This window comes from Catharus ustulatus, chromosome Z, assembly GCF_009819885.2.
Source record: "Catharus ustulatus isolate bCatUst1 chromosome Z, bCatUst1.pri.v2, whole genome shotgun sequence".
Taxonomy (NCBI): domain Eukaryota; kingdom Metazoa; phylum Chordata; class Aves; order Passeriformes; family Turdidae; genus Catharus; species Catharus ustulatus.
The window spans coordinates 67,634,281-67,650,315 of record NC_046262.2 but is presented as its reverse complement, the minus strand read 5'-3'; the positions used below and the strand labels follow the sequence as shown (position 1 = coordinate 67,650,315).

Here is a 16,035-nt window from a genome sequence, read left to right as displayed (position 1 = left end):
CGGGGGACGCGGTGGCGCTCACGTCGGCCCGGTAGCTGCGCTGGGCTGCCCCGCCGGGAGGCGCTGTCCCAGCTCACTGTGCTCCACGCCGCACCGGGCCGGGAGCGGGGCCCGGCGGAGCGGTGGCCGCAAGGGAGGGGCTGGGGTGCGCCGGGGTAGGCCTGGAGGGTGCAGGGCTCTGTGTTCGCAGTAGAGGGGCTGGGGTCCACAGGGGAGGGTCTGAAGTCCGCACGGAACGGGTTCGGAGTCCGGTTGGAGAGGTCCTAGCCGTGCGAGTCCGCGGGGAGGGAACAAAGCGCCCCGTGCCCCTCTGACTGCGCTTGGGCAGGAACGGGCGGATCTGCGCGCGATCAGTCCCGGGGGGGTGAAGCTCCTTCGTGCCGGGAGAGGCAAGGCTGTGATTGCGGGGCTGCAAGCGGTGGTCAGCGAATTGAGGGGAAGGTTCTGCAGAACCCTGTGCGGAGTGGGGGGTGGGGAGTGGCGGTAACACCGGCTGAGGACAGCAGGGAGCCGTGCTATGGTATCCTCCGAGGGATGGATGCTGGGGATGGCACAAGGCAGATCCTGGTAACGAAGGATTCAAGACGAGCATGCCTATTGCGTTTGTAAGCTTGTCAAGAGCTCCGATGTACTTTAATGAGATGATGTTTTCAGTGAAATTCATAACATAAAATAGCGAGCTGAAGCTTGGCCATGTGTTACAATGAGCTGTATCTCAACCACACATACCCACCGTATGGGAGCCCTGTTCAACATCCTTTGCTAAACAGGTTTGTGCAGGAGACCTTCGAGAGGTTTATCTGCATAGGTAAAATGGAAGAATTAGGACCCAAATCTGTATTGTTTTTCAGGGGCATTGTGATGAACTATTCGTTTATCAAACAGTACTGTCCTAATGCTCCTTTAAAATACAAAAAAAAAAAAAAAATACATATGGTAAAACATAATTCAGCCACCCTCAGGTTAGAATAGTAGTTTATTTCTGAGTAGACCTACCGATTTCTTTGTGACAACAAATATGGATAATTTGGTCTGTGATGGATGTTTCAGTGTTTCTAAAAAGGCTAGATGTGTTATTAAGATGGAACATTTTCCTCATTCATATAAAACGGAAAATGTAATATGAATTTATTCTTTGAAAGCTTATTAACATTTCTCAAATTAAAGCACATCAGTGGAGTTCTGGCTTATTAATTACCTGGTCCTTTTTCTTCAGAAGGTGAAAATTTGCCTTTGTGGAACTCTAGGACATAGCAAGCAATCAGTGATTAATGTGTCCCATAAATTATTTCATTCTTTGATGACAAGAAATATTAAGTTCTTTGAACAGAAATGCTGACTTACTGGCTCCGACCGATTTGCAGAGCCACACCAGCACTTTTTTGTAGAACTCTTTGTCACGTCAAGTTCACCGTCAAAGTTTGTGCCAGACTTCCCTTACATTATTGATCTACCTCATGAAAACGATCAAAGAACTTGTCTGAGGATTCCAGGATTTGCCCTGAGCAAAGCACATGGTGCTTTTGTGAATTAACAAACTGATAAACACCTATTGCTGAGGCAGGAGCAAGCCAAAGGCTTGTGTAAGGGTAACATGTAAGGGCGCAGCTTCGCAGTCTCTCACAGGGTGCTACATCTGTTCTAAAGGTGTTTCCCAAGCTAGCAGCACTTATGCAAATTATTTAATTGATGTAGATTAATATATTCTCAAAGCAATCTTTGGAAAGGTAAGAGTTGCAAAGGACAAGGATTTGGAGAACCTCAAAACAGTCTTCAGCATGTGAATGTTCCATGAATTAGAAGGTCTTATTTTATGGCATTATTTTATGACACTTTTTCTGTAGGCAAGGGGCCTACAAATTCAGTAATTTTTCTAAGTGTGGGCTTACAGGTAGTAATAAAAAGAATCAAAATATTTGGAGGAAAAAAAAAGAGAAAGAGAAAAGCATTGAAAAGATATATTATCAACTCTTTGAAAAGAAACTGGGAAAGAGACCGACCTTGGGGACTACTAAGAGCATAGTCTTTAAAGTTTTCTTTCAAATTTTAAGTTTTTTATTCAAAATTAGAGAAAATCAATTAAAATATCAGCCTTTTATGACTACCTTTGTATCAAAGTCATTATTTTGAGTAGAACCTGTTAAATCTACTAGTTGTATTTGTGGTTAAGATAAGGCTGTCTACCTTAGACTTTATATTTAATGACTCTCTGTATCATTCTATTGAATTTTTCTTGTGCTGCTTCCATTACTTCAAGACCTCTTTTCATATTGCTTCACAAAAGCAATAAAAACAAATACAATAAAATGCGATGTTTAATTTTGTCTCCTGAAATCTGACACTTGGCTTACAGTGTCCTGTCCTTTGAATTTGAAAATTTCTAATGTAGAAAAACAAAATAACTTTTAAACTTTATTCTGTGACTTCTGCTGTTACCTCCTAGTGTGAAGTACTGAAAAATAAATAAAGTAAACCCCACATCCTGTAGAATACTAGACTTTCTGTAAGACTTATTTCACCGACTTGAAAAATTATTTCTCATCTTTCATGACCAGATATCTACTTTTATAATAGCTTTTCATGGGAAATAAAATTGTGAAGTTTTCTTTAGCTAATCTTTTACTACCCAGTATTTTCATCTGCATTAGGTCCAAATTCAGAAAGGACTTGAATTTTGAGATTAGGTTCATGCTAAAGCAATTAACTTTAGACCTTTGACATGAAAGTTACAGTAATTTCACGATTATAAGCCGCACCATTTTGACTAAAATTTTGGTCCGACCCTGAAGTGTGGCTTATAATCAGGTGCGGCTTATATATGGACAAAGAACGAGAAGTTGCTGTTTTAGTTTTGAGGACAGGTGTCTGCTGAGAAAGGCAGGAACTTCTCTTTGAAATTGAGAATGTAAACCCCCTCCCTCCAAATTATTATAATTTTGAAATCAAGGGGCTTTCAGGCAAAAATATGGGAATTAGGAATAACAGTTCTTTACTAGGGAAATTAGAACAGAAATACAGTACTACAAAGAAACAAACCCCAAACCCTGACAAAGTCAGAGTACAACCTGACACCCCGTCAGACAGGGTGTTGGTAGCAGTCCCATTAAATGGTGGCTGCATCCTCCTGCAGTGACAGATGTGATTCAGTTGAAGCAGTGGTCCTGTAGAAGGTGCAGTTTCCCTCTAAAGGTCCAGTGGTGATGTGGAGAAATCCGGTTTTCCTCTGGAGTCCAGTGGAAAAAGGGGCTACCTTAGTGTCCCAAAACCTCTGTTTTTATTTTGGTAAGAAATGTTGGGCTCTTCCCTCTGGCTGGAGCAACTTCTAATGGGATGAATTAATTTTATCAGTCACACAGTGGGACTCAAAGGGCCATTAGCAGAAAATGACTCGCTGGAGGAAGGATGAGTTGTGAAAAGATAAAGAATAACGCCCCACCTGGTTTCAATGGATGGCTCATTAGCAGAATATCTCCCACGGAGATAAGGATCACTGTTCCTACCCTCAACAGATGGTGATAGAATAGATACCTTTCATCACACTCTGTATTGTAACATGCGTCTTATAATCAGGTGTGGCTTATATATGGACAAAGAACAAAAAGTTGCTGACACCCAGAAGTGCTGCTTATAATCAGGTGCGACTTATAATTGTGAAATTACTGTATATAAAAATATGTTTGGTCTGTGGTTGTAATCTCATGGTAAAGTACTTGGGTTTCCTTGTATACAGGAACAAACTTGAATTAAATTAATGTCCTAAGCTTTTGCATTGCGGCTTATCTTGAGATTTTTTCATTATCCACGCCAGAACCATGCTAGACCATCATGATCTGCCATTTATAAATGGCTTATGTGAGAAAATATTGTTTCAATTTCTGCAAAACCCTTTTGAGTCCTGCAGTTTTCTTTCATAACACAATAATATTGTTACAGACAAGTAACAATAGTAAATATTAAATCATAAAGGTCATTATCTTTATATATCTTGATGAAGCATTTTAGGTAGGTAAATTGATTCCACGCTCTTAGCTCTTTGCTTTAAGCACTATTTACTTTATTTTTGCCACAGATAAATAATTTCCTTTTACCATGGTTTTTTGGATTTGTTTTTGGATTTAGCTTTGGGGTTTTTGTTTTGTTTTTGGTTGTTTTATTTGGTTGGTTGGTTGGTTGGTTTGGTTTGATTTTGGTTTCTAGGTTCTTGGGGTTTTTTTGATGTTTTTTAGGAGAAGCAAGATACAAACTTTATTCTGTTGCATATGTAAAAGTACAGACTGCATCATATACTGGAAAGCTGCACAGAGATTTTACTTTGCAACTGGAGCAGCATATTGGCAGCAAAAAAGGATGAAAGCCTTTTAAGAGCTCTTTTGAGGATAGAAATCAGCCCATGATCTCCTCCAGGCTGCAGTTTTATTCATTGCTATTTCCCAGATTTTTTTCTAGCACTCACCAAGAGAAATTTCAATTATATAAAAGAGTCCCAGTGAAAGAGATATATATTATAAAGATATGTAACACAGCTGTCATTGAAGTACTTTACATATCTTGATATAAAGCAAAAATATGCAAAACAAACACCTTTATATTGGTGGCTAAATTTTATCCAGGTGAATGGATATAGATAACAAATCCAGTTATGCAAACTAGCGTCCTTAGCAAAACTTCAACTCTTGCGCAGTGAATGGTCTCTGCAACCTGCAGATGAGGTAAGCTTTTGGACCACTGCTGTTTATATACTGCCTTTTCCATGTGTAAAGGATGTTCTTCTCTACCTCTGGTAGGACAGTACTTAATGAATAAAACAATAATTCATGTTAACATTTTGAAGACAAATTATTCATAACAACATATTACCTAGAGTCATGCCACATTTTGCATACCACTGAAAATTTCTAATTGTTTCAGAACAGAAATGTTTATTGTTGTATCTCTTTCATCTATATGTGTGCTGCAGTCCTAAATGTACATTATCCTTTCAATCTTCAAACATGACATGGCTGAACATATGAATGAGTGATCACTGGTCCCTCAATGCAAGTAATGTGGTTGTCATTAATTTGAATGTGGTAACTTGAAAAACTGTCCTTGAGAAATTGTGTCTATTTCTTCTATGGCTTTTTGTCTGTCTTTCTCTTTCCCTTTTGCCTCTGGGACATCTACATAGGTATCCCTGAAGGGTTGGGATTTTTCCTGTACTTACCTTTTATTTGCTTGTTTGTTCTGGAAAAGAAAAAAGGCAGAGGTTAGTGGTAAGAACAGAAGACTTGCAAAAAAGATTGAATTGAATTAGAACTTACATTCTATCCTTAGATTGTCTCCTAAGAATTTGGCATAGGAAAACCGTGGATTTGCATTCATTGTTTGTACTTAATTGTATTAAGCAGAGAATGAGAGTAGATCCCTACTAAATTAGGGGTTTAGTAACTCACTACCAATTTCTGACATGTTGTGTGGGTAGACCTGATGACTGAGCTGCAGGTATGGTCTCTAATGTGATACATCTTTCCAAAAGTTAATCTCTCTTAGTGCAAAAATTCTTTTTTTACGGAAACAGAGGTCATGAAAATGTTTTAGGAAAGTCTATCAGTAGTCCTTTCTGCTCTCGAGGGTTGTGCTGATATGATATTACAAGCATTTAAGATATACTTCCACTACCCTTTCAAGACTGAGCTACAAAATATTCACACATTTTAGAAAACTAAACTCAGGCACGCTGAAAAGAAGGGAAATCAGGTTGTTCTTTGTTACAAAGCCTCAAAAGAGCCATAGCCATAATAGGAGCTGTAAGAAGATATAGACAGAAGAGTAGTGATGTCAGGTTGTCCTTTCCATATATGTACCTAATTAAGTGTACATATAACTGATTGTTTGCCTAGAGCAAGGCAAAATCTGCTAACAAAGTCTACTGTACAAAAAACAGTTAACTTTCAGAATCCATTTGTTCTATGCTAACATTGGTTTTAAAGGTAACTGCATTCAGAATCACATGAACAGAGGTAATTCTTCAAACCAGAGGAATTCATGCTGTGACAGGTGTATATAAATAAGCAGATTTTCTTTTGAAGTGTGGAAAAATAAACCCTTGTAAAACTCAACATTTACCTGTGATTTATCTAGGGTAAATTTGCCAGTCTTGTACCAGGCTTAAAGCACTTTTTATGGGTTAAGTCGTGCATCCACATCTTTTGAAAATCCGGGTAACTCAATTTGTCGTGGGCTAACTCATAGTGGCTTCCTTAGAAGTTAATTATTAGACACAGTCAATACGAAATATTACGAAATTTAATATTCTGGACAAGGATGTAACCTCAAATGAACATTGAGGGAGATTATTCAGATGCTAATATACAACGTGACCAAGACTCCGTGCCACATCAAGAAGTGGTGGAATGTGGAATGGAAGTCAGCTTTCACATGGTTTAACTCAGTAAAATAAGCATCCATTCAAAATTAATGAAAATGTATTAAGTTTTGACACTGGTAAGACAGGCAGTGAAAGAAATTAAATGGATCTATTTAATATTTACTTAATACTTTAGGTTTATTATTAGGAGTATTTAAATACTAACTGAACTTTGCAAAGGCAGTGTAAAGAAGATAAACCAAAAATTTTCCCCCGTTTTCTACCATCTGTAAAGTCTTCATTTCTCTGAGATTACAAATAAAGATACCCAGTTGCGGATATAGAATGAATTTAACAACCTGCCAAATTCACCATACTATTGCACTTTTATTGAGCTATCAGTCAATAAGACTCTGAATTTTTGAAGAGCAAGGCTTCCGTTGTTCATGGAATTAGTGGATGAGACCTCCTGCAAAATTGCCCTCAGGGATACAGGAGCAGAAAAGAGATGGCAACTAATGTTTTTCTTGAAACTAAAATGCTTTGGGTTACCATGTGTAAGAAATGAGGCAACAAAGACAGGATAGAAGCATGGCTGAGTGAGTAGGAAGATGAACAGGCAGTGGGTGCAGGTACGTGTACCCTGAAAAGAGAAGGGTGGTGTTTTTCCTTGTTTTTCACTGGCTGTCATTCTTCCTACACTTCCCAAGTCCCTGAACCTCAAAATCATTTACCTTGATCCATTATTCTTCTGAAATAATTGAACACAGGATTGCTGCAGCCAATTAGGTTGTTTTTCATCTGATTTCTAACATTGCAGCAGATGTCATTCATATTATGTATCTAGATTCCTCTTGTATGTACACAAAATACTATCTGCAATCCTTTTTTATATCTAATGTAAACTTAAACCTGATTGTAAACTGCCTATTTTCATGTGGCAACACTGGACTAAATATCAGCAAAAATACAGTTAATTCTTTTGATGCTTGTCATAGTCAAAGATGCAGGATAGTTTTTCAAAAATTGAGGTTTTTAATTTTTCTTGTTTGTTGTGTTTGTTTTATTCTAATGAAAAGAAATGAAGATATCTGTCTCTTGTGAGATACCTATCCTTGTCTTGTAGATTTCAATATTTGCCCCCTTGGTTTTTTTTTTAGTCCTCCTGAAAATAGCAAGATTTCCCTTTTTTTTTTTTTTTTTTGTAGAATTTTCTACCAACCTACCTTCTGATAGTTTATAAATCAAGAATTATATGCAATTCATTCATTGGCTGGTAAAAGATCTGCTGTATTGTATGAAAATAATCACATGGAGTGAATCACAAATCACAATGAAGACTTGGGACATTTTTCCAAATGTAATTAGCATTTGAAGTACCATATTATTCCAATTTCTTGAATTACCTTTGGCATTTGTTGCAAATTCCTGAAAGTTAATGAATGTCGCAAATGTCAGGATGTTTCAGTAATACTTTTATATGAAAATATTCTGTGCATTGATAGCAGGTGTTGTTATGAATTCTTGGTACTAAATTCCTCAGTCTGTGCCAGGATGGTATTTCTTTCGTTCAGATAAATACATATCTCCAATTAGTCTCATGCAAGAGAGTTTTAAAGAATTCTGTCACGGCAGCTGCTTATTATGGACATAAAGTTCAATCGGGAATCACAGTTATGCAAATATAGGTAGACTGCTGATAACAGGCTATAATTGCCTGAGCCATCAGAACACCACCAGCAATTCTTGTGATGTTGTCCTTTTTTTCAAAAGCTGATGAGAAATATGTGATGTAAGTTCAATTCTTTCTATGTCTATTCTTTTCAGAAGAAACCTAGGTGCAGCCAAGTCAATCCTCTTTTGCAGATTATATAGTGTTTCTATCAATGTATTGGAAAGTGTGGTGAAGGGTGAGTCTGAGATGGTTCTGGACTGTCCTGGATGTAACAGGTACAGTGATACTTGTTCAGACAACCCACAGAAAACAGCAGAGTAGAAAGATCAAAGAGCATAACCCTAAGTGCAAAGTTAGAGGAATGGTGCAAGTTGATCAGTAGAAGAAATATTTGTGCTTAGGCAAGTCTTTGGGACCTTATGGAAGCAAGTAGCGGGCAGAAGAAAAAACATGTGGATTCATAATGCTACTATAGTAAATTAGATGTTCAATAAAACACTTCTGATCAAAGAATGGTACATCTGAAGCTTCTAATGGCTCAGGTGACAATGTAATGATTATATCCAGGTAGGAAGTCACGAGGAAAGTTTTTTTACACTGAAAATGTAAAACTATAGCATGTGGTTTTGATACAGAAGTTTTAGAAGTGATCTCTTAATTAAAGAAAAGAAGGAAAGGATGGAAAAAGAAAGAAAGAAGAGGAGGAAAAAGAATAAAAGGAAGAAAAGAGGGAGGAAGGGAAGTTCCAGGAAGAGAAGACAAATTCCAGGAAGTTCTGGGACGGGAAGATCCGGGAAGATTTGGGAAGGAAAAAAGAGTTCCGGGAAGGAAAGTTCCGGAAAGGGAAGTTCCGGGAAGGGAAGGGAAGTTCCGGGAAGGGAAGTTCCGGGAAGGGAAGTTCCGGGAAGTTCCGGGAAGGGAAGGGAAGTTTCGGGAAGGGAAGGGAAGTTTCAGGGAAGTTTCAGGGAAGTTTCAGGGAAGTTTCAGGGAAGGGAAGGGAAGGGAAGGGAAGGGAAGGGAAGGGAAGGGAAGGGAAGGGAAGGGAAGGGAAGGGAAGGGAAGGGAAGGGAAGGGAAGGGAAGGGAAGGGAAGGGAAGTTTCAGGGAAGGGAAGGGAAGGGAAGGGAAGTTTCAGGAAGGGAAGGGAAGTTTCAGGGAAGGGAAGTTTCAGGGAAGGGAAGTTTCCGGGAAGGGAAGGGAAGTTTCCGGGAAGGGAAGGGAAGTTTCGGGAAGTTTCGGGAAGGGAAGGGAAGTTTCGGGAAGGGAAGGGAAGGGAAGGGAAGGGAAGGGAAGGGAAGGGAAGGGAAGGGAAGGGAAGGGAAGGGAAGGGAAGGGAAGGGAAGGGAAGGGAAGGGAAGGGAAGGGAAGGGAAGGGAAGGGAAGGGAAGGGAAGGGAAGGGAAGGGAAGGGAAGGGAAGGGAAGGGAAGGGAAGTTTCCGGGAAGGGAAGGGAAGGGAAGGGAAGGGAAGGGAAGGGAAGGGAAGGGAAGGGAAGGGAAGGGAAGGGAAGGGAAGGGAAGGGAAGGGAAGGGAAGGGAAGGGAAGGGAAGGGAAGGGAAGGGAAGGGAAGGGAAGTTTCGGGAAGGGAAGTTTCGGGAAGGGAAGTTTCGGGAAGGGAAGGGAAGGGAAGGGAAGGGAAGGGAAGGGAAGGGAAGGGAAGGGAAGTTCCGGGAAGGGAAGGGAAGTTCCGGGAAGGGAAGGGAAGGGAAGGGAAGGGAAGGGAAGGGAAGGGAAGGGAAGGGAAGGGAAGGGAAGGGAAGGGAAGGGAAGGGAAGGGAAGGGAAGGGAAGGGAAGGGAAGGGAAGGGAAGGGAAGGGAAGGGAAGGGAAGGGAAGGGAAGGGAAGTTTCAGGAAGGGAAGTTTCGGGAAGTTTCGGGAAGGGAAGTTTCGGGAAGTTTCGGGAAGTTTCGGGAAGTTTCGGGAAGTTTCGGGAAGTTTCGGGAAGGGAAGGGAAGGGAAGGGAAGGGAAGGGAAGGGAAGGGAAGGGAAGGGAAGGGAAGGGAAGGGAAGGGAAGGGAAGGGAAGGGAAGGGAAGGGAAGGGAAGGGAAGGGAAGGGAAGGGAAGGGAAGGGAAGGGAAGGGAAGGGAAGGGAAGGGAAGGGAAGGGAAGGGAAGGGAAGGGAAGGGAAGGGAAGGACAATTATATATGGATCCTCTTTTAAAATTTTTTTTGAATCTATGTGGTTCCATTGCAGTTCTACATTCAATTTAAATGGTACTTTTCAACTTCTCTGGAAATCAGGTGTTCAAATTTCTTCAAGTATACATCTGATATCACGGTTTTATCACAGCAGCAGAAAGAAAATCCATACAGTGCCAGATATCTTTCTAAACTGTTCCTTTCATATTTTTTCCTTTTTAATTTGCGTATTGAGCAGATTATCCTGATGTTATGCTGACCATTGAAACACAAGTATTCTGTCCACACAACTGTCAGTACAGCTCAAAATCATTAACAGTGTGTACTTTCTCCGTAAAATCTTGATGCCTTGGTTATGAGGCATTTAGTCATGTAGAATCATGGCATGAAATGGAGCCCAGAAAACCACCAATTCCATTACACTGCCCTTCCTTTACACTGCCACAGAGTGGGGTTCATGATGTTAAAAAATAATACTCTCATTTATATACTTCTGAAGTTTATAAACAATACTGTTTCATAAGTAAATGGTGTTCAAATATTATTCTTTAGTGCTCTGAAATTCACAAACCCCTAAAACCAACAAAGAAAACTACAGAGATTTAGGATAACCTTTACTAGATAAAAACTGCTGTAAGTCCACTCATCTTAACAGATATAGATCACAATATATGAGAAGATGCTTTGATCAGCCATAGACGACGAAAGGAAAATGAATATGAGATCTGAATTCTTGCAAGGAGCAGCTGACAGAGGCCCAGACAAATGAAAATACAATGTTTTTTCATTACATTGGATTGTTTTCTATGAAGGGGAAACAAATACCAAGCTATTCCTTGAATGAATATTCATATCCAGAATTGTGCACAGCAGCAGCATTCAGATCACTTACTGGGAAGCCTTGTGATGCATCCCAAGGCTCTCCTATGTTGACCTAGCCTGGAGATCTATCTGCAGTGCCACAGTTCCCAGTGGTGGATAGTCTTAAATCTAAAAAAGTATGTTCATACAGCTAAGTTCCTAGATCAAAAATCAGAGAGCAATTTCAGACTGTTTACTGTGTGGATTGTTGAAGAAACATACAGCAAAGAAAAGTTACGATTAAAGTTTTAATTATGTGATGAAATCCCTCAAAAAATGCCATAAAAGGTGATAAATCTCAAAACCAAATGACTTTTCAAGACAAAAAAAAGAGTGCGGTTCGAGTGCAGGAATTCAGAGCCTTGACAACCTGAAAAAAGGAAAAACTGAAATAATTTCTTGGTTGCAAGTAACAGGGACAGAAATAGACAGTAGCTTTTCTTAGGGGAAAGAAATGAGATACAGCAGATCTGCATCTCCTTTCTACCTCAGCCTACACTTCCTTGATCAAGGAAGCCTGTTCTAAAGAGAACTTGTGCTGCTTGTCCAAGGCTCACTCTGCACCCTTGTAAGGAAAGCCTGGGACAGTAGCATGAGCTAGGGTAAAAGATACAAAAGAGGCTCTTTTCTCCCAGGGGGTTCCGTGGTTTATTTCGTCATGGTGTCCTGGAGGCAAACGGGGAAGATTCCCAAGGACAGGGTCCTTTTCTAGGGTCAGGAAGAGGCGGGGAGAGTTTGGACAAAGGTAAAGGAGCTAGGGTCTGTCCATAAGTATTACAGGGGTCACAGGAGTCAAGGGACATATTATCTCAATCCATCTTGGGTAGTGGATTACAACAAACTTGTTCTAGAGGCTCTGAAGTTTGTTCCCATTAGCTAAAACATGAAAACAACATTAGTGGTAAATACCACTGCACAAAGAAAGACCTCAATTTCTAATTTAGCTTGCAAGACTAGAAATTATTAAATTGTTATCTAATATCTTCCAATTTGGGGTGTGGGACGGGGAGTGGGGCAGGATGGAAGGGTGAGTTTGCTGGAAAAGAGGACTCAAAAGAAGGCCAAATGCTTGACATTAACACAGCCAAAAGTTTATTTTACTGATTAGATTTACTGTACATTGTAGAAAAGGACTCTGCCTTGATCAAAGCAATATATTCAATGTGCAAATCTAGAATCCAAATTAGTTAGGAATATAAATTATGTGATGTTTCTTCATTTGAGGCTCGGCCAGTTTCAGAGAAATAAAGGACTCTGTTAGTCAAGAAGTAGCTCCTCCTCTGCAAGGTTTTATTGGATTAATAATTGTACAAGAGCTTTGATAGTTTTGTAGTGATTTTCATTTCACAGCAGTTGTGCTGGAGTGTGTATATCTATTAGGGACCTTGGACATTTGCTTTTAACTAGCAATGATCAGAATATCCAAATATCTTCTTCCTTCAAAGTAAGTGATTTAGGAAGAAACAACTTTTTGGTAAATCACCATAGTGATTATACAAATTAACTCATAATTACAGTAATTTCATGATTATAAACCGCACCTGATTATAAGCCACACCGCTGGGTGTTGGCAACCTTTAGGTCTTTGTCCATATATAAGCCGCACCTGATTATAAGCCACACTGTCGTTCGCAGCGAGGACCCGGTTGCAACAAAGTTGCCAATTAGTAACAGACTCACTGGATTGTGGGGTTTACTGGCTCGGCAGAGGGCCGGGTGGACTCAGCCTGCTCAGGACTGCTGACTGGGCCAGGTGGCTGTTGCTCGACAGGGCTGCTCGGGGCCAGCCGCCGCTGCTGCCACTGCTGCCGCCAGCGGGTTCACTCGCCCCGGCCCAGCACTGCCCCGCGGCAGTAGGTGGGCACAGACCCCCCCACCCACCCACGTGGCAGTGGCAGGCAGCACGGAGCCCCTTTCCCGCTCCCACAGCATCAGTGGGAGGTGGGCACGGAGCCCCTCTGCCCGCTCCCACTCCCGTGGCGCCAGTTGGAGGAGGGCACGGAGCCCACGCCTTTTCCCTGGGCTGAGGGGCTGGCAGGAGGGAGCCCCCGCCTCCTCCCCCCGCACTGCCAGCACAGAGCCCACCTCCACCCACCGTGTAACAGAGTAACCAATTTGTAACAATCGCGCAATCCCGGGTTTTGCTGGCAGATGCTCGGCTCGGCACCTCGGCTTGCACTTCCGGGTTTGGAAATTTTAGAAATTTTTTCCTATATTAGCTGCTCCTTAGTGTAAGCCACATTTCCGGGGTGGGATCAAAATTTCAGTCAAAATTGTGTGGATTATAATCGTGAAATTACTGTAATTAACTTTTTTTACTTGACAATGTACCAACAGGCAATATTAAAATGTGTTCCATTTATTTCAGTTTAATTTTTTTAAACGTCTCATAGTGTTGAAGAATACTGCTCTATTGTATATTGGGATAGAACTGCAGCATGGGAACCTAACATTATGCGTTAGTAGATATATGTTTTCCTTTTTTTTTCAGTCATAGGAGATAGCAAATGAGGCACTTAAGACAACTTTTTACTCATTTTAATCCCCAGCTGGGACTCAGTGAAAATCACGTTCCTTGTTTCTAGAAGCAGGATATCTGAATTTGTTTAATAATTGCCCAGGAAACTGAGATCCTGTGTTTGCCTCTGACGCTTGATAGAGTGGGTTCCTGCTCCTGATCCAGGTGGGATGGCTACTGTTACATTTGGCCTCTACTTCAGCAAAGGGAGTTTAGCTGAAATTAGTGCATGCTAATAGTGCATTCAACAGTAGTGATTTTTCCTTAATGAAAAATCTTTGCTGGAAATGAAGTTCTACTGGAAATACAGCATTCTGTCATACTCAGAAACATGGAATTATGTTCTTCCTTCATAAATTGATGCAGGACAGTGAGACACGTTTGAAATTATATACAACAACTTAATGGAACAGGTGTCTGTCCACTGTACTTGAAATACATCACCTCTCTGTGCACTTCTTAAATTGAATCACAAGCACTCTCTTGCAGGGATCTTACTTGTGTCTACAGACTAAGAAAACAAAAACATAACCTAAGAAAATACTTTCTCCATAACTGACTTTTCATCACATTTCATACTAAAATACCTCACAAATTTTTGAAAAATATTTAGACATATCTAGAAAATGCATAGATTTTAGTATTTCCAAAGAAATACTATGCTCATACTGGTACCACTACAGTGCTTGTACAAATCTTGGTTTTCCTTTCTCAGTTAAAACTGAGGGAAGAGGGTTATCTGATTTACAGTGTGCCAAGTTTTCCAATGAAAGCTGATAAGAAAGCTGTATTCTGTTTCTACCTCTCTGAGTGTTCAAAACTTTTTTCAAGGTGTGGTTAGGCATGCTGCCTTAAATTAAAAGAATTTTTCCAAAGCTACTTGAAGTGATGGATTTTGCTTCTTAGATATTACAATAGTATGCAATTACCAGCTCAGGAGACTTTAGCAGTTCAGTAGCAACAGTGATGTCACTGGTCTGTATTGCTGGTGTGTGTTCCATGGGCTTCCTGTAGATGCAAGGCAGAAGACAACATGAGGAAGAGATTAAAATTTACACTGGCATAGTACTTACTGTGATATTTGCATTATACATGATTATTGATGCTTTGGAAATTTATAGTGCAACTTAACAAACAATCTGTATACAGCAATTTAAAGGGCAATATGTTCTCAAATTTAGTGATACAATCACAAAGTTATTTGCTTTGGAGTATATATATTAGTTATTTAAATGTAGTATTTTGTATTACATGCAATATTTGTAGTATAGCATTTAACAGATTAGGCAGCAGTTTAGTACTGTAATTTCACAATTACAAGCCGCACCTGATTATAAGCCGTAGGTCCGGGTGTCGGCAACTTTTCGTTCTTTGTTCATATATAAGCCACACCGGATTATTAGCCGCACTTTTGTTCGCAGCGAGGATCTACGTACAACTTTCACAAAGTTGCCAATTAGTAACAGAATCATGGGATCATGGGGTTTACTGGCTTGGCCCTGCTCAGGACGGCCACCAGGGAGTGGCTCCAGCCCCGCTCTCCACTGCCGCCGGGAGGCAGGGGAGCGACGTGCCCAGCTGCTGCTGCCAGGAAGCGGGAGAGGGGCGTGCCCAGCCGCTGCCACGGGGAGGAGGAAGAGGGGTGTCCCCAGCCACTGCCACCAGGAAGAGGGATAGGGGTGTGCCGGGTCAGCGCTGCCGCCATGCCCCCTGGGCCCTAGCAGCGCCGCCACTGCACCGCCACTACCCCACCCCTCCTGGGCCGGGAGGGCTCCGGCTCGGATGGGGCTGCTGCTGGCTTGCACTTCCGGGTTGGGAAATTTCCAAAATTTGTTCATATGTAAGCCGCTCCTGAATGTAAACCACACTTCCAGTTTGGGAGCAAAATTTTAGTCAAAATGGTGCGGCTTATAATTGTGAAATTACTGTAATTAGATTGCATGATTTACTACATGGGATTTCTAATCCTGTAAATATTTAATTCAGTTTTATTTCCTGCTTGTCTAGGAGACTTTTGCAGTGAGAACATGACTTTAATAATCTAGAGATGTGTCTTCTGTTGCAAACATTTCTTAGGCAACTATGTCTCTGTTACCTTGATGGCACACTTTTGAAAACCTAATGTACATCAAATCCTCTTTATCTCTGTGATTGTGAGCTACACTCAACCTCATCATTGAAACTACGCTGTGAACGTTGATCCTGAAGAGCAAATTAATTGTTCAAATAGGTTTTCTCTTGGAGAAGCACAGGCCATGATGACAATCAAACCAGAACTTGAGGCCAAAATGCAAAAGCTAGCCCTCAATAGCATTGCAAATATCTCCCCATTGAGTAAGACACCCTTCTTCCTTTTTGGAAACTGTCAGAGAGACTCATACTGGTACATTTCTTCCAGGCATTAGGCTTAACCACCTCCTGTTAGGAACAAAGAACAGATCGCTCAAAAGGGAAGAAAGGAGAGGAGGTAAAGGACATGAAACAGAGAATGGAAATG

The 16,035-nt window shown here is 40.9% G+C and overlaps 1 long non-coding RNA gene across 1 annotated transcript in view; it reads right to left on the bottom strand.

Annotated features, from left to right (window-relative positions):
• Nucleotides 1-26: 26 nt before the first annotated feature.
• LOC117010324 overlaps nucleotides 27-16,035 on the bottom strand; it is a 61,075-nt gene continuing 45,066 nt past the window's right edge. Inside the window, exons 4-6 of the long non-coding RNA XR_004420622.2 lie at nucleotides 14,468-14,546; nucleotides 5,204-5,223; nucleotides 27-800 (exon numbers count right to left, since the gene is read on the bottom strand). This is a non-coding gene — a long non-coding RNA (uncharacterized LOC117010324). The remainder of the gene's footprint in view (nucleotides 801-5,203; nucleotides 5,224-14,467; nucleotides 14,547-16,035) is intronic.